This window comes from Bufo bufo, chromosome 9 (genome assembly GCF_905171765.1).
Source record: "Bufo bufo chromosome 9, aBufBuf1.1, whole genome shotgun sequence".
In the NCBI taxonomy this organism is placed as follows: Eukaryota; Metazoa; Chordata; class Amphibia; order Anura; family Bufonidae; genus Bufo; species Bufo bufo.
In genome coordinates, this window is record NC_053397.1 from 226,724,447 (window position 1) to 226,742,288 (window position 17,842).

At 49.0% G+C, this 17,842-nt stretch overlaps 9 non-coding genes across 9 annotated transcripts; 5 read left to right on the plus strand and 4 right to left on the minus strand.

The window, feature by feature from the left end:
- The first annotated feature begins 217 nt into the window (after positions 1–217).
- On the plus strand, positions 218–332 carry LOC120979891. Its single transcript, XR_005774391.1, has one exon. It is a non-coding gene; the product is annotated as a U5 spliceosomal RNA (small nuclear RNA).
- Positions 333–1,929: 1,597 nt separating this feature from the next.
- Positions 1,930–2,078, minus strand: LOC120979975. The gene has a single exon (XR_005774456.1). It is a non-coding gene; the product is annotated as a U12 minor spliceosomal RNA (small nuclear RNA).
- Positions 2,079–3,136: 1,058 nt separating this feature from the next.
- On the plus strand, positions 3,137–3,251 carry LOC120979982. The gene has a single exon (XR_005774463.1). It is a non-coding gene; the product is annotated as a U5 spliceosomal RNA (small nuclear RNA).
- Positions 3,252–4,849: 1,598 nt separating this feature from the next.
- LOC120979971 lies at positions 4,850–4,998 on the minus strand. The gene has a single exon (XR_005774452.1). It is a non-coding gene; the product is annotated as a U12 minor spliceosomal RNA (small nuclear RNA).
- Positions 4,999–6,056: 1,058 nt separating this feature from the next.
- Positions 6,057–6,171, plus strand: LOC120979983. The gene has a single exon (XR_005774464.1). It is a non-coding gene; the product is annotated as a U5 spliceosomal RNA (small nuclear RNA).
- Positions 6,172–7,768: 1,597 nt separating this feature from the next.
- On the minus strand, positions 7,769–7,917 carry LOC120979972. The gene has a single exon (XR_005774453.1). It is a non-coding gene; the product is annotated as a U12 minor spliceosomal RNA (small nuclear RNA).
- A 1,058-nt stretch (positions 7,918–8,975) lies between these two features.
- Positions 8,976–9,090, plus strand: LOC120979984. The gene has a single exon (XR_005774465.1). It is a non-coding gene; the product is annotated as a U5 spliceosomal RNA (small nuclear RNA).
- Positions 9,091–10,688: 1,598 nt separating this feature from the next.
- Positions 10,689–10,837, minus strand: LOC120979973. Its single transcript, XR_005774454.1, has one exon. It is a non-coding gene; the product is annotated as a U12 minor spliceosomal RNA (small nuclear RNA).
- Positions 10,838–17,395: 6,558 nt separating this feature from the next.
- LOC120979896 lies at positions 17,396–17,510 on the plus strand. The gene has a single exon (XR_005774395.1). It is a non-coding gene; the product is annotated as a U5 spliceosomal RNA (small nuclear RNA).
- The last annotated feature ends 332 nt before the right edge of the window (positions 17,511–17,842 follow it).

Genomic DNA, 17,842 nt, shown 5'->3' on the forward strand with positions numbered 1-17,842 from the left:
TGCTGAGGAAGTGAGCTGATTTGCATATTACCCAGGATGCATCTGCTGTGTCTTCAGAATTGTTACTTTTTGTTTCAACTTCACTTATTGTAAAGTTTTAGCAACAGATGAGATACATTGTATCCGGCAGAGGCAGCATGTGACCTGTACACAGCGCACTCCGTGTGTGTGATGAGCGGCCCCCGGGCCCCCTGCACTGCCGGCCCCTGGCAACTGTATACTCTGGTTTCTCTTCAGAACGAATAAATCTTTCGCCTTTTACTAAAGATTTCCGTGGAGAGGAACAATCATGAGTTTCATGCAATTTTTTGATGCCCGGCGCTCGCTGGGCTTCCTGTTCTGGTTAATAATAGATTGGATGATGAGAGTTGTTGTAGTGGTCGTTTTGGTAATATTTCCACAAAAATCCATATTCTCTGACCTGTTAGAAAGCTGCATGAAGTAATCTTATCACCAGTGACTATATTTTTGAGTTATAACCTCCCTTCTTATTCTCCGCTGTGTCATGTGACCAGCATGCTGATCTCCGATTGATACGGGGCAGGAAGTTATTTACTGTTCCATTCCTATGAGACTGACGTCGAGGCACCCATAGGATTACATAGAGAAACTGGCATTCTGTCCACACATAAGAGACTCTTGTTATTCGGAAAGTCAGAGTGCTGGTCACATGACACAGCTGAGGATCAGAAGGGAGGTTAAAACTCACAAATACAGTCATTGGTAAGAAAATTAATTTCAGTATGGTTTACATCATGGACCTTTCCAACAGGCCAGAGAATAAACATTTTTGCGCCAGTGCTTCTTTAATGATAGATTGGATGATGAGAGTTGTTGTTCAGGCACTTGCTGGGCTTCCTGTTCTGGTTAATGATAGACTAGATGATGAAGGTTGTTGTTTTGGTGTTTGCTAAGCAGAGAAGTTGTCCTGAAAACACAGTTAAGGGTTTTTCAGCTTGGGGTGTGTTAATGCAGTGGCTGGGTTTGGGGTGGCCCCAACGCTACGCTGGGTCCCCCGGACACCGTTGAGGTGTTCACCACGTGTTGCTGCTCTCCGGAAGGGATGGAATGGCATGGTGCACCCCAATGGTAAATTAAGTCCAGAGAGTCAGGGTCTGCAGTAACCAGGGGGCTTCTTTACTGGAGGAACTCAAGTGCAAAACAATACAGGCAGTGCACTGAGCTGGCTTCTCCAGTCTCCTCGCTGTCAGAAGAAGGGCTTGATGCTGAGGAAAGGCCTGAGCTAGCTGTCCCGCTCTCTCTGAAGGCTGGTACCCTGGTCCAAGGCTGGTGATCCAGGGTCTGTGGCAGCGTATCCCCGTCTCAGCGTCTTCTGGTCACTCAGTAGCCTGGCAGAGTCTCCCCTCCAAGCACTGTTCCCTAACTGCAGCACACTAGGGGCTCTGACTGCTCTCCTTATACACAGTTTTTGCTGGACTAGAACCTTCTAGTGGGACGGGTGGAGTGGAGAAACTCAGCACAAACAGATACAATGTTTCAGCTCCTGTCTGGTATGTCTGGCAGAAGGCTGGCTTCCACTGTGGGATCATATTACACCAGACCTGCTGCTGGAGTCTCTGCCATGTACTGAGTCTGACTGAGCGGCTTCACACCGATCAGCGCAGTCAGATGAATCCACTCCTCCGGTTCAGTGAAAGGAATCGATTCAAAAGAAGGATTCGTTCATGAACCGGACATCACTATTATACGGTATATACACGGCGTTCACAGACCTGGAACAGTTTTGTTTTTTGGGAGATGGAGCTGTTCAGGGCTTGCGGCTTTTGATTGACTTTAACAAAAAAAACTGCACTACTACTCCCATTCTCCTCCATCATTACACCGTGCACTCCTACTCCCATTGTCTTCTATCATTACGCCATGCACTACTACTCTCATTCTCCTCTGTCCTTGCACACAATCAGGGGTCAGGCAGATCACTGCTCCTGAAGGTCCTGCAAAGTAAGCAGATCCTCCTTGGGGCGACCTGTACCCATCCAAAAATTCCTCTCACATGAGCAGTGAGGAGCCGGCGTCACCCGGACTCGTTATTTTCCTTACTCATTAGTTTAAGGCATACCCTCCTTGTGTGGCCCCGGAGCTGTGGCCCTGGAGAGCGCCCTGTCTGTATCAGGGAGAGCCACTTGGCGCCTCCAGTGGTGGATGGTGGAATTACATGGAATCAGTGCGGAGTGATGAGGATGGGGACGGACAATCCTGAGATAATGCTTCAATGATCTATCCAGGAATGATCAGCGCAGGTGAAATGCATGATGGGTAGTAAGCTGCTTCTGGCAGCGATGACATCATCACAGGGATTGTCTCCGCCCACTTTGTACATTACTGCAGTGCAGCCATCATACATTATCAGACCTGGAATAAAAGTCCTATCACGTGTTCACATCAATGCAACCAAAGTAATGCACATGAGAAGTAATACTGTCCAGTGTACACAGTATGACCGCACACCGCCTGCTGCACTAACCCTGAAGACAATGCAATACAGACAAGTGATAACGGGAAGGGGCGTCACCGGGCCCATGATTTATCATCTACCTTGTGCCAGAAAAGTGGCTTTAAGAAGTCACAAGACGTGTGTTGTGCAAAGATCTTCCCTCCTTGCCCCGGCTGAGGGCCTGTATGAAGGACCTAAGGTTGAGGCTCCTCCATGACAAGTCTCTGTGCCGTCTCCTGCAGTCCCTGGTACAGACTCCACCACGTCCTTTGCTCTGATTATCTTGAGGATCATCTTGGGCTTCCATAAGTCGGGCTTCAGACCCGCCAGGTGGTGCTTCCTCAGAAACTGGAAGATGTCTCCTTAGTACCAGGGATGGAGGGTTGTTCCAGGTCCTGCAGCCTTTGCAGCTTCTTCCTCTTCTGATTTACATTTTTTATTTGAAAGGCCTGGTGCAGCAGAGGTGCTGAGGAAGTGAGCTGATTTGCATATTACCCAGGATGCATCTGCTGTGTCTTCAGAATTGTTACTTTTTGTTTCAACTTCACTTATTGTAAAGTTTTAGCAACAGATGAGATACATTGTATCCGGCAGAGGCAGCATGTGACCTGTACACAGCGCACTCCGTGTGTGTGATGAGCGGCCCCCGGGCCCCCTGCACTGCCGGCCTCTGGCAAATGTATACTCTGGTTTCTCTTCAGAACGAATAAATCTTTCGCCTTTTACTAAAGATTTCCGTGGAGAGGAACAATCATGAGTTTCATGCAATTTTTTGATGCCCGGCGCTTGCTGGGCTTCCTGTTCTGGTTAATAATAGATTGGATGATGAGAGTTGTTGTAGTGGTCGTTTTGGTAATATTTCCACAAAAATCTTAATTCTCTGACCTGTTAGAAAGCTGCATGAAGTAATCTTATCACCAGTGACTATATTTTTGAGTTATAACCTCCCTTCTTATTCTCCGCTGTGTCATGTGACCAGCATGCTGATCTCCGATTGATACGGGGCAGGAAGTTATTTACTGTTCCATTCCTATGAGACTGACGTCGAGGCACCCATAGGATTACATAGAGAAACTGGCATTCTGTCCACACATAAGAGACTCTTGTTATTCGGAAAGTCAGAGTGCTGGTCACATGACACAGCTGAGGATCAGAAGGGAGGTTAAAACTCACAAATACAGTCATTGGTAAGAAAATTAATTTCAGTATGGTTTACATCATGGACCTTTCCAACAGGCCAGAGAATAAACATTTTTGCGCGAGTGCTTCTTTAATGATAGATTGGATGATGAGAGTTGTTGTTCAGGCACTTGCTGGGCTTCCTGTTCTGGTTAATGATAGACTAGATGATGAAGGTTGTTGTTTTGGTGTTTGCTAAGCAGAGAAGTTGTCCTGAAAACACAGTTAAGGGTTTTTCAGCTTGGGGTGTGTTAATGCAGTGGCTGGGTTTGGGGTGGCCCCAACGCTACGCTGGGTCCCCCGGACACCGTTGAGGTGTTCACCTACGTGTTGCTGCTCTCCGGAAGGGATGGAATGGCATGGTGCACCCCAATGGTAAATTAAGTCCAGAGAGTCAGGGTCTGCAGTAACCAGGGGGCTTCTTTACTGGAGGAACTCAAGTGCAAAACAATACAGGCAGTGCACTGAGCTGGCTTCTCCAGTCTCCTCCCTGTCAGAAGAAGGGCTTGATGCTGAGGAAAGGCCTGAGCTAGCTGTCCCGCTCTCTCTGAAGGCTGGTACCCTGGTCCAAGGCTGGTGATCCAGGGTCTGTGGCAGCGTATCCCCGTCTCAGCGTCTTCTGGTCACTCAGTAGCCTGGCAGAGTCTCCCCTCCAAGCACTGTTCCCTAAGTGCAGCACACTAGGGGCTCTGACTGCTCTCCTTATACACAGTTTTTGCTGGACTAGAACCTTCTAGTGGGACGGGTGGAGTGGAGAAACTCAGCACAAACAGATACAATGTTTCAGCTCCTGTCTGGTATGTCTGGCAGAAGGCTGGCTTCCACTGTGGGATCATATTACACCAGACCTGCTGCTGGAGTCTCTGCCATGTACTGAGTCTGACTGAGCGGCTTCACACCGATCAGCGCAGTCAGATGAATCCACTCCTCCGGTTCAGTGAAAGGAATCGATTCAAAAGAAGGATTCGTTCATGAACCGGACATCACTATTATACGGTATATACACGGCGTTCACAGACCTGGAACAGTTTTGTTTTTTGGGAGATGGAGCTGTTCAGGGCTTGCGGCTTTTGATTGACTTTAACAAAAAAAACTGCACTACTACTCCCATTCTCCTCCATCATTACACCGTGCACTCCTACTCCCATTGTCTTCTATCATTACGCCATGCACTACTACTCTCATTCTCCTCTGTCCTTGCACACAATCAGGGGTCAGGCAGATCACTGCTCCTGAAGGTCCTGCAAAGTAGGCAGATCCTCCTTGGGGCGACCTGTACCCATCCAAAAATTCCTCTCACATGAGCAGTGAGGAGCCGGCGTCACCCGGACTCGTTATTTTCCTTACTCATTAGTTTAAGGCATACCCTCCTTGTGTGGCCCCGGAGCTGTGGCCCTGGAGAGCGCCCTGTCTGTATCAGGGAGAGCCACTTGGCGCCTCCAGTGGTGGATGGTGGAATTACATGGAATCAGTGCGGAGTGATGAGGATGGGGACGGACAATCCTGAGATAATGCTTCAATGATCTATCCAGGAATGATCAGCGCAGGTGAAATGCATGATGGGTAGTAAGCTGCTTCTGGCAGCGATGACATCATCACAGGGATTGTCTCCGCCCACTTTGTACATTACTGCAGTGCAGCCATCATACATTATCAGACCTGGAATAAAAGTCCTATCACGTGTTCACATCAATGCAACCAAAGTAATGCACATGAGAAGTAATACTGTCCAGTGGACACAGTATGACCGCACACCGCCTGCTGCACTAACCCTGAAGACAATGCAATACAGACAAGTGATAACGGGAAGGGGCGTCACCGGGCCCATGATTTATCATCTACCTTGTGCCAGAAAAGTGGCTTTAAGAAGTCACAAGACGTGTGTTGTGCAAAGATCTTCCCTCCTTGCCCCGGCTGAGGGCCTGTATGAAGGACCTAAGGTTGAGGCTCCTCCATGACAAGTCTCTGTGCCGTCTCCTGCAGTCCCTGGTACAGACTCCACCACGTCCTTTGCTCTGGTTATCTTGAGGATCATCTTGGTCTTCCATAAGTCGGGCTTCAGACCCGCCAGGTGGTGCTTCCTCAGAAACTGGAAGATGTCTCCTTAGTACCAGGGATGGAGGGTTGTTCCAGGTCCTGCAGCCTTTGCAGCTTCTTCCTCTTCTGATTTACATTTTTTATTTGAAAGGCCTGGTGCAGCAGAGGTGCTGAGGAAGTGAGCTGATTTGCATATTACCCAGGATGCATCTGCTGTGTCTTCAGAATTGTTACTTTTTGTTTCAACTTCACTTATTGTAAAGTTTTAGCAACAGATGAGATACATTGTATCCGGCAGAGGCAGCATGTGACCTGTACACAGCGCTCTCCGTGTGTGTGATGAGCGGCCCCCGGGCCCCCTGCACTGCCGGCCTCTGGCAAATGTATACTCTGGTTTCTCTTCAGAACGAATAAATCTTTCGCCTTTTACTAAAGATTTCCGTGGAGAGGAACAATCATGAGTTTCATGCAATTTTTTGATGCCCGGCGCTTGCTGGGCTTCCTGTTCTGGTTAATAATAGATTGGATGATGAGAGTTGTTGTAGTGGTCGTTTTGGTAATATTTCCACAAAAATCCATATTCTCTGACCTGTTAGAAAGCTGCATGAAGTAATCTTATCACCAGTGACTATATTTTTGAGTTATAACCTCCCTTCTTATTCTCCGCTGTGTCATGTGACCAGCATGCTGATCTCCGATTGATACGGGGCAGGAAGTTATTTACTGTTCCATTCCTATGAGACTGACGTCGAGGCACCCATAGGATTACATAGAGAAACTGGCATTCTGTCCACACATAAGAGACTCTTGTTATTCGGAAAGTCAGAGTGCTGGTCACATGACACAGCTGAGGATCAGAAGGGAGGTTAAAACTCACAAATACAGTCATTGGTAAGAAAATTAATTTCAGTATGGTTTACATCATGGACCTTTCCAACAGGCCAGAGAATAAACATTTTTGCGCGAGTGCTTCTTTAATGATAGATTGGATGATGAGAGTTGTTGTTCAGGCACTTGCTGGGCTTCCTGTTCTGGTTAATGATAGACTAGATGATGAAGGTTGTTGTTTTGGTGTTTGCTAAGCAGAGAAGTTGTCCTGAAAACACAGTTAAGGGTTTTTCAGCTTGGGGTGTGTTAATGCAGTGGCTGGGTTTGGGGTGGCCCCAACGCTACGCTGGGTCCCCCGGACACCGTTGAGGTGTTCACTACGTGTTGCTGCTCTCCGGAAGGGATGGAATGGCATGGTGCACCCCAATGGTAAATTAAGTCCAGAGAGTCAGGGTCTGCAGTAACCAGGGGGCTTCTTTACTGGAGGAACTCAAGTGCAAAACAATACAGGCAGTGCACTGAGCTGGCTTCTCCAGTCTCCTCCCTGTCAGAAGAAGGGCTTGATGCTGAGGAAAGGCCTGAGCTAGCTGTCCCGCTCTCTCTGAAGGCTGGTACCCTGGTCCAAGGCTGGTGATCCAGGGTCTGTGGCAGCGTATCCCCGTCTCAGCGTCTTCTGGTCACTCAGTAGCCTGGCAGAGTCTCCCCTCCAAGCACTGTTCCCTAAGTGCAGCACACTAGGGGCTCTGACTGCTCTCCTTATACACAGTTTTTGCTGGACTAGAACCTTCTAGTGGGACGGGTGGAGTGGAGAAACTCAGCACAAACAGATACAATGTTTCAGCTCCTGTCTGGTATGTCTGGCAGAAGGCTGGCTTCCACTGTGGGATCATATTACACCAGACCTGCTGCTGGAGTCTCTGCCATGTACTGAGTCTGACTGAGCGGCTTCACACCGATCAGCGCAGTCAGATGAATCCACTCCTCCGGTTCAGTGAAAGGAATCGATTCAAAAGAAGGATTCGTTCATGAACCGGACATCACTATTATACGGTATATACACGGCGTTCACAGACCTGGAACAGTTTTGTTTTTTGGGAGATGGAGCTGTTCAGGGCTTGCGGCTTTTGATTGACTTTAACAAAAAAAACTGCACTACTACTCCCATTCTCCTCCATCATTACACCGTGCACTCCTACTCCCATTGTCTTCTATCATTACGCCATGCACTACTACTCTCATTCTCCTCTGTCCTTGCACACAATCAGGGGTCAGGCAGATCACTGCTCCTGAAGGTCCTGCAAAGTAGGCAGATCCTCCTTGGGGCGACCTGTACCCATCCAAAAATTCCTCTCACATGAGCAGTGAGGAGCCGGCGTCACCCGGACTCGTTATTTTCCTTACTCATTAGTTTAAGGCATACCCTCCTTGTGTGGCCCCGGAGCTGTGGCCCTGGAGAGCGCCCTGTCTGTATCAGGGAGAGCCACTTGGCGCCTCCAGTGGTGGATGGTGGAATTACATGGAATCAGTGCGGAGTGATGAGGATGGGGACGGACAATCCTGAGATAATGCTTCAATGATCTATCCAGGAATGATCAGCGCAGGTGAAATGCATGATGGGTAGTAAGCTGCTTCTGGCAGCGATGACATCATCACAGGGATTGTCTCCGCCCACTTTGTACATTACTGCAGTGCAGCCATCATACATTATCAGACCTGGAATAAAAGTCCTATCACGTGTTCACATCAATGCAACCAAAGTAATGCACATGAGAAGTAATACTGTCCAGTGGACACAGTATGACCGCACACCGCCTGCTGCACTAACCCTGAAGACAATGCAATACAGACAAGTGATAACGGGAAGGGGCGTCACCGGGCCCATGATTTATCATCTACCTTGTGCCAGAAAAGTGGCTTTAAGAAGTCACAAGACGTGTGTTGTGCAAAGATCTTCCCTCCTTGCCCCGGCTGAGGGCCTTTATGAAGGACCTAAGGTTGAGGCTCCTCCATGACAAGTCTCTGTGCCGTCTCCTGCAGTCCCTGGTACAGACTCCACCACGTCCTTTGCTCTGGTTATCTTGAGGATCATCTTGGTCTTCCATAAGTCGGGCTTCAGACCCGCCAGGTGGTGCTTTCTCAGAAACTGGAAGATGTCTCCTTAGTACCAGGGATGGAGGGTTGTTCCAGGTCCTGCAGCCTTTGCAGCTTCTTCCTCTTCTGATTTACATTTTTTATTTGAAAGGCCTGGTGCAGCAGAGGTGCTGAGGAAGTGAGCTGATTTGCATATTACCCAGGATGCATCTGCTGTGTCTTCAGAATTGTTACTTTTTGTTTCAACTTCACTTATTGTAAAGTTTTAGCAACAGATGAGATACATTGTATCCGGCAGAGGCAGCATGTGACCTGTACACAGCGCTCTCCGTGTGTGTGATGAGCGGCCCCCGGGCCCCCTGCACTGCCGGCCTCTGGCAAATGTATACTCTGGTTTCTCTTCAGAACGAATAAATCTTTCGCCTTTTACTAAAGATTTCCGTGGAGAGGAACAATCATGAGTTTCATGCAATTTTTTGATGCCCGGCGCTTGCTGGGCTTCCTGTTCTGGTTAATAATAGATTGGATGATGAGAGTTGTTGTAGTGGTCGTTTTGGTAATATTTCCACAAAAATCCATATTCTCTGACCTGTTAGAAAGCTGCATGAAGTAATCTTATCACCAGTGACTATATTTTTGAGTTATAACCTCCCTTCTTATTCTCCGCTGTGTCATGTGACCAGCATGCTGATCTCCGATTGATACGGGGCAGGAAGTTATTTACTGTTCCATTCCTATGAGACTGACGTCGAGGCACCCATAGGATTACATAGAGAAACTGGCATTCTGTCCACACATAAGAGACTCTTGTTATTCGGAAAGTCAGAGTGCTGGTCACATGACACAGCTGAGGATCAGAAGGGAGGTTAAAACTCACAAATACAGTCATTGGTAAGAAAATTAATTTCAGTATGGTTTACATCATGGACCTTTCCAACAGGCCAGAGAATAAACATTTTTGCGCCAGTGCTTCTTTAATGATAGATTGGATGATGAGAGTTGTTGTTCAGGCACTTGCTGGGCTTCCTGTTCTGGTTAATGATAGACTAGATGATGAAGGTTGTTGTTTTGGTGTTTGCTAAGCAGAGAAGTTGTCCTGAAAACACAGTTAAGGGTTTTTCAGCTTGGGGTGTGTTAATGCAGTGGCTGGGTTTGGGGTGGCCCCAACGCTACGCTGGGTCCCCCGGACACCGTTGAGGTGTTCACTACGTGTTGCTGCTCTCCGGAAGGGATGGAATGGCATGGTGCACCCCAATGGTAAATTAAGTCCAGAGAGTCAGGGTCTGCAGTAACCAGGGGGCTTCTTTACTGGAGGAACTCAAGTGCAAAACAATACAGGCAGTGCACTGAGCTGGCTTCTCCAGTCTCCTCGCTGTCAGAAGAAGGGCTTGATGCTGAGGAAAGGCCTGAGCTAGCTGTCCCGCTCTCTCTGAAGGCTGGTACCCTGGTCCAAGGCTGGTGATCCAGGGTCTGTGGCAGCGTATCCCCGTCTCAGCGTCTTCTGGTCACTCAGTAGCCTGGCAGAGTCTCCCCTCCAAGCACTGTTCCCTAACTGCAGCACACTAGGGGCTCTGACTGCTCTCCTTATACACAGTTTTTGCTGGACTAGAACCTTCTAGTGGGACGGGTGGAGTGGAGAAACTCAGCACAAACAGATACAATGTTTCAGCTCCTGTCTGGTATGTCTGGCAGAAGGCTGGCTTCCACTGTCGGATCATATTACACCAGACCTGCTGCTGGAGTCTCTGCCATGTACTGAGTCTGACTGAGCGGCTTCACACCGATCAGCGCAGTCAGATGAATCCACTCCTCCGGTTCAGTGAAAGGAATCGATTCAAAAGAAGGATTCGTTCATGAACCGGACATCACTATTATACGGTATATACACGGCGTTCACAGACCTGGAACAGTTTTGTTTTTTGGGAGATGGAGCTGTTCAGGGCTTGCGGCTTTTGATTGACTTTAACAAAAAAAAACTGCACTACTACTCCCATTCTCCTCCATCATTACACCGTGCACTCCTACTCCCATTGTCTTCTATCATTACGCCATGCACTACTACTCTCATTCTCCTCTGTCCTTGCACACAATCAGGGGTCAGGCAGATCACTGCTCCTGAAGGTCCTGCAAAGTAGGCAGATCCTCCTTGGGGCGACCTGTACCCATCCAAAAATTCCTCTCACATGAGCAGTGAGGAGCCGGCGTCACCCGGACTCGTTATTTTCCTTACTCATTAGTTTAAGGCATACCCTCCTTGTGTGGCCCCGGAGCTGTGGCCCTGGAGAGCGCCCTGTCTGTATCAGGGAGAGCCACTTGGCGCCTCCAGTGGTGGATGGTGGAATTACATGGAATCAGTGCGGAGTGATGAGGATGGGGACGGACAATCCTGAGATAATGCTTCAATGATCTATCCAGGAATGATCAGCGCAGGTGAAATGCATGATGGGTAGTAAGCTGCTTCTGGCAGCGATGACATCATCACAGGGATTGTCTCCGCCCACTTTGTACATTACTGCAGTGCAGCCATCATACATTATCAGACCTGGAATAAAAGTCCTATCACGTGTTCACATCAATGCAACCAAAGTAATGCACATGAGAAGTAATACTGTCCAGTGGACACAGTATGACCGCACACCGCCTGCTGCACTAACCCTGAAGACAATGCAATACAGACAAGTGATAACGGGAAGGGGCGTCACCGGGCCCATGATTTATCATCTACCTTGTGCCAGAAAAGTGGCTTTAAGAAGTCACAAGACGTGTGTTGTGCAAAGATCTTCCCTCCTTGCCCCGGCTGAGGGCCTGTATGAAGGACCTAAGGTTGAGGCTCCTCCATGACAAGTCTCTGTGCCGTCTCCTGCAGTCCCTGGTACAGACTCCACCACGTCCTTTGCTCTGGTTATCTTGAGGATCATCTTGGTCTTCCATAAGTCGGGCTTCAGACCCGCCAGGTGGTGCTTCCTCAGAAACTGGAAGATGTCTCCTTAGTACCAGGGATGGAGGGTTGTTCCAGGTCCTGCAGCCTTTGCAGCTTCCCTTTCGTCCTAACCAGCAGCACAAGTGGGGTATTCGCCCCTGTGAAGCTGGTCAGGACAGGCGGAATTTTTGCTGAATAAAATTCTGCATCATAAGTAATTAATTAATTAATTAACTCCCCCCTCCTTATATAGGCCGCCCTACACAGGGCTAGTTGCTTTTATTTTGTCCTGTGTGTTGGTCTGACAGGCATGACTCTATTCAGAGTCTCTCCCTTACTAGTTTGGGGAGAAATTTGCTAATTTCTGCATGTTTATGTTGCCTTATGTTATAAACTTTCTTTTACAGGTTCAGGCAGAGGACGGCTGTCTCCTGCCTATCTGGGAGCGTGAGTATGTTGTGACATCCTGGCTGTAGTAGCCGGTAAGTTAGACAGGGAAGTGCGCACAAAGCGGAGCTGTGGAGCTCCCTTCCCCCTGTCCCCTCTCCGCTCCGCTCCTTCCGCCCTCCTCCTACCTCCTCTGTAGTCTGCAGCCGGCCCTGAGATCGCGTCTCAGCTCCGGTGTGTCGGACGCGAAACCGGAAGTGCGTCACTGTCACTTCCGGTCCGCACTTAGATCGGCGCCGCTATAGAATACAGCTCAGATTGCTGTATTATGCTTGCAGAGCAAGGCGGAGGAGGGAATGTGGGTAAGTTCCAGCAAGGAACTTCTATGTTTATAAGTTAGTCCTGCAGTGTGGTGCCTGGACATTACTGGAGGAGGAGCTGTTGCTTCCTCCTCCCCCCGCCCTCCCCTTCCTGCTATATAAGGCCAGGTTGCTGGCTGGGTCAGTGTTGCACTCAGTTTCTGTGTGCAGCTGACCTTGGCAGTTGGCTGATCCAGTGTCCTACTCTGATCAGAAGGCTCAAGGTTGCTCAGAATTCTTAAAGTGATGACGTCACCTTCTCAGGGTAAGATCGACGTCTGGGCTGGGGCCTTCTTTGGGGGCGTTGGAACCATTTTTTTTTTAATGCTTACTTCTTTTCTTAGGAAAAGCTGCCCACAAACAGAAGCACCTGGCTTGTTCCAGTTGTGGCACCCCGTTACCGGATGCCTACGAATTTCATCGCTGTCCAGGCTGCCGCCCTAGGCCAGCCAATCCTGAGCCGACAGTCGTAGAGATGTTTTCTTGGATGAAAGAGTTCCTCGACACCTCCGTCGCGGAGATCAAGGGGGCGGTCTCCAACAAGAGACCCAGGCAGGCCTCGCCTGGGCCTGTTCCAATGTCGGAAGACGTGATCTCGCTTGGCGAGAATTCTTCCTCTGAGGAAGAGGAGTCGGTCTTTTCCTTTCCGGCGGAGAAGACACAGAGATTACTGCGCTCCATCAGGTCAAGGGACCAGGATGTTGAGCATGGGGAAGCTCCACACTCCACCGCTAGGGGGCCAAGGGCCTTCAAAGTGGACGAGTCGCTTAAAAAGTTAATGGCGACCGAATGGAAACATCCTGAGAAAGGACCAGTTCTAACCAAGAGGTTCAAACTGATGTTCCCCCTACAGGAGGGGGACTCCCTGGATTGGGTCCCACCACCTAAAGTGGATATGGCAATAGCCAAACTTTCCAGAAGAACCTTGGTGCCTTCCGATGACGGGAGTAACCTGAAGGATCCCCTGGATAGACGCGCAGAATGTTCGCTCAGGCGTAACTATACTGCGGCGTCCGCCTCTGCCTCTGTGGCCATAGCCGGTACCGAGGTCTCTGATTTCATTCGCGCCCGTACGCTGAAGATCCAGGCAGACATAGATTCGGGAGTCGCCAGAGATGACATCCTGGATCAATTTAAAACCCTCCTTTTAGGCATAGATTTCATGGCGGATGCGTCTCAGCAGCAGCTAAGACTTGCTGCCAAGTCAATGGCTTTGTCTGCTGCCAGCAGACGGCCTTTATGGCTGAAGCCCTGGGTGGCGGATAACATATCAAAATTTAATTTGTGCTCCCTCCCTTACGAGCCTGGCAGGTTGTTCGGCTCCGAGCTAGACCTCCTCATGGAGAATCTTGCAGACAAGAAGGGAAAATCACTCCCTCAGCAATCCTTTCGAGGACGTGGGAGAGGCAGAGGTGGAAGATTCCAGGGAAGAGAGAGGAACCAGAGACGTTCCGAAAATAACAGGAGAGGTAGAGGTCGCGGTCGCGGGAACCGCAGGGCTGATCAATGACTCTCGGCAGCCCACCACCTCCCCATCCCCACCCCCCACACTTCCCCACGAATCTCCCTGCCTGAATCCTCCAGTAGGAGGTCGTTTATTTTTGTTCAGAGATTTTTGGGAGCAAATAATCCCAGATCCTTGGGTGCTGCAGGTCATCAGCACCGGTTACAGGATCGATTTCAGTTCCCAGCCTCAAGAGAGGTTCGTCCTTACAGGACGTCTAACACCCTGCAGACAACTGATCCTGGAAGATTCTGTACTCCAGTACATTGTCAAAGGGGCCCTAGAGGAAGTTCCTCCTCGAGAGCTCGGTCAGGGAGTGTATTCTCCCATCTTTCTTGTTCCAAAGCCGTCAGGAGACTGGCGCATGATTATCGATCTGCGTTACCTAAATCGGTTCATCAGAAAGAAGCGTTTCCGGATGGAAACCATTCGCTCAGTCCTAAACATCCTGAACCCGGCAGACGTGATGGTGACGATAGATCTGAAGGACGCTTACCTTCATGTTCCTATCTGTCCGGCCCACAGGAAATTTCTCAGAGTTGCTGTCTGCATAAAAGAGGTAGTGAAGCACTACCAGTTTGCTGTGTTGCCTTTTGGCATCTCCTCTGCTCCACACACCTTCACAAAGGTTGTGGCTCCTGTGGTCGCCCACTTAAGGCTCCTCGGCTTAGAAGTCGTCCCTTATTTAGACGACTGGCTTTTAAAAGCCGCGTCCGCAGACATCTTACAAGCCCAGCTTCAACAAGCTCTCCACACTCTGCAGAACCTGGGGTGGCTCGTGAATTGGGACAAATCAGAGTTGGTCCCCTCTACCACAAGGCGGTTTCTGGGGTTTGTGATAGATTCACAACTAATGACCCTATATCTGTCTCCACAGAGGAGAGACAAAGTAATAAAAGCTGCAGAGTTTCTCCTACCCCCCAGACGGGTGTCTATTCGGGTTCTCATGAGGATGTTAGGCCACATGTCAGCGTCTGCAGAGGCAGTACCTTGGGCCTTGTGGCATCTTCGGCCACTACAAGAGGAAGTCTTAGCGGTTTGGAATCGCAAACCCAGAGACCTAGATCGGAATCACTCCCTGTCTGTAGAAGTCCGTTCCTCCCTCAGGTGGTGGAAGAACCTAGTGGATGGAATGCCTTTATCCCAACCTACTTGGGTGATCCTGACCACGGACGCCTCCCTTCTGGGCTGGGGAGCCCATCTGGGACACAATACAGTTCAGAATACCTGGAATCCTCAGGAGAGACTCCTGTCGTCCAATCTGAGGGAGCTAAGGGCGGTGAGGTTAGCCCTCAATCACTTCTCACCTCTCATCCAAGGTCAAGCCGTGAGAGTACGGACCGACAACACGACTGTGGTTGCTTATCTAAACAGACAGGGAGGAACGAGATCCCGGACCCTCCTGAGGGAGGTGGGATTACTTTTATCTTGGGCAGAGAGCAATCTATCTCATCTAGTGGCAGTCCACATCAGAGGGGATCTCAATATAGTAGCAGATCGTCTAAGTCGGGGCCTTCCGGTACCAGGAGAATGGTCCCTGAACGACAACATCTTCTCCAGGATAGTCCAACGCTGGGGGACTCCAGAGATCGATTTGATGGCAACCCGTCTGAACGCCAAAGTAAGCAAATTCTGCTCCTTGTACAAGGAGGACAATCCGGTAGCGATAGATGCTCTGTCCATAACATGGAGGTTCAGGCTGGCCTATGTATTCCCTCCAATTTCCATGATACCAAGGGTATTGATGAAGATCAAGCAAGACCAGACCTCAGTGATAGCCATCATCCCATTCTGGCCGAAGAGGTCTTGGTTCACCCAGCTCATGCAGATGAGTCAGGGCAATTATTGGAGACTTCCCCTAATACAGGACCTTGTGTATCAGGACACAGGTCCCTGTCTAGATCAGAGGAGACTCAGTCTGACAGCCTGGAGACTGACCGGTCCCTTCTAGAAGCTAGAGGGCTTTCGGTGGAGGTCCTGAGAACAATCTCTCACTCCAGAGCGGATTCTACGAATCAGAAATATTCCCGCATATTCAAGATATTTATACGATGGTGCACGGATAGAGAGGTAGTTTCCTCAGATCCTCCTCTCTCTGAGATTCTTCAATTCCTGCAAGATGGTCTAGACAAGGGTCTAAGCCCATCTACATTGAGAGCTCACGTTGCTGCCTTGTCAGCATGCCTTGGTAAGCCAATTTCTCAGGACCCCCTAATTAAGAGGTTCCTTAAAGGTGCTCAGAGGCTTAGGCCCAGCATCCAGAGACCAATCCCTGAGTGGGAGCTGCCAGTGGTCCTAAGGGGGTTGTGTTCCCCCCCCTTCGAGCCTTTGGAACAGGTAGACTTAAAATACCTTTCCCTCAAAGTTACCTTTCTCTTGGCCATAACCTCAGCCAAGAGGGTTGGGGAGCTCCAGGCTCTGGGGGCAGCGGAACCATACTTAAGTTTTCTGCAGGACAAGGTCCTGTTAAGATTTCTGCCTACCTTTCTACCAAAGGTGCCTTCGTTTGTGAACACCAACCAGACAATAACACTGCTGGTGTTTTCTCCTACCTCTAACACTCCTGAGGAGGAGAGATTACTTTCCTTGGACATCTCAAGAGTCCTTAGAATTTATTTAAATAGAACGGAAGAGTTCAGGAGATCAGAAAATCTGCTGATCTCTTATTCGGGGAACAACAGAGGGCTCAAGGTTTCCAAACCCACCTTGAGCAGATGGATTAAGGAGGCTATTAAGCTGGCGTTTACGTCCCAAGACTTACCACCGCCATCCTTCTTATCTGCCCATTCTACAAGGGCAGTTTCTACGTCATATGCGGAAAGGAAACTAATCCCCTTAGAGCAAATTTGTGCGGCTGCCTCGTGGAGCACGCAAAACACCTTTATTTCCCATTACCGCCTGGAGAATAGGCGGTTACAGGGAACAGCCTTTGGACGGTCCGTGTTAAATGCTGCTCGTCCATAGGTCAGCTCTCTAACTCCTGTGGATAATCCAGCTACTTAGTAGTAGTCCTTTAGCCCTCCCAAAATTTGTGCGAGGTTCCTTGCTACTTCCCCACTTGTGCTGCTGGTTAGGACGAAAGGGAAGCGTCAATTTTGACGTAAATTTGTTTTCCCTTAGTCCTAACAGCAGCACACAAATATCCCTCCCTCTATGCTGTTATGATTACTTGTTAAAAAAGCAACTAGCCCTGTGTAGGGCGGCCTATATAAGGAGGGGGGAGTTAATTAATTAATTAATTACTTATGATGCAGAATTTTATTCAGCAAAAATTCCGCCTGTCCTGACCAGCTTCACAGGGGCGAATACCCCACTTGTGCTGCTGTTAGGACTAAGGGAAAACAAATTTACGTCAAAATTGACGCTTCTTCCTCTTCTGATTTACATTTTTTATTTGAAAGGCCTGGTGCAGCAGAGGTGCTGAGGAAGTGAGCTGATTTGCATATTACCCAGGATGCATCTGCTGTGTCTTCGGAATTGTTACTTTTTGTTTCAACTTCACTTATTGTAAAGTTTTAGCAACAGATGAGATACATTGTATCCGGCAGAGGCAGCATGTGACCTGTACACAGCGCTCTCCGTGTGTGTGATGAGCGGCCCCCGGGCCCCCTGCACTGCCGGCCTCTGGCAAATGTATACTCTGGTTTCTCTTCAGAACGAATAAATCTTTCGCCTTTTACTAAAGATTTCCGTGGAGAGGAACAATCATGAGTTTCATGCAATTTTTTGATGCCCGGCGCTCGCTAGGCTTCCTGTTCTGGTTAATAATAGATTGGATGATGAGAGTTGTTGTAGTGGTCGTTTTGGTAATATTTCCACAAAAATCTTAATTCTCTGACCTGTTAGAAAGCTGCATGAAGTAATCTTATCACCAGTGACTATATTTTTGAGTTATAACCTCCCTTCTTATTCTCCGCTGTGTCATGTGACCAGCATGCTGATCTCCGATTGATACGGGGCAGGAAGTTATTTACTGTTCCATTCCTATGAGACTGACGTCGAGGCACCCATAGGATTACATAGAGAAACTGGCATTCTGTCCACACATAAGAGACTGTTTTTATTCGGAAAGTCAGAGTGCT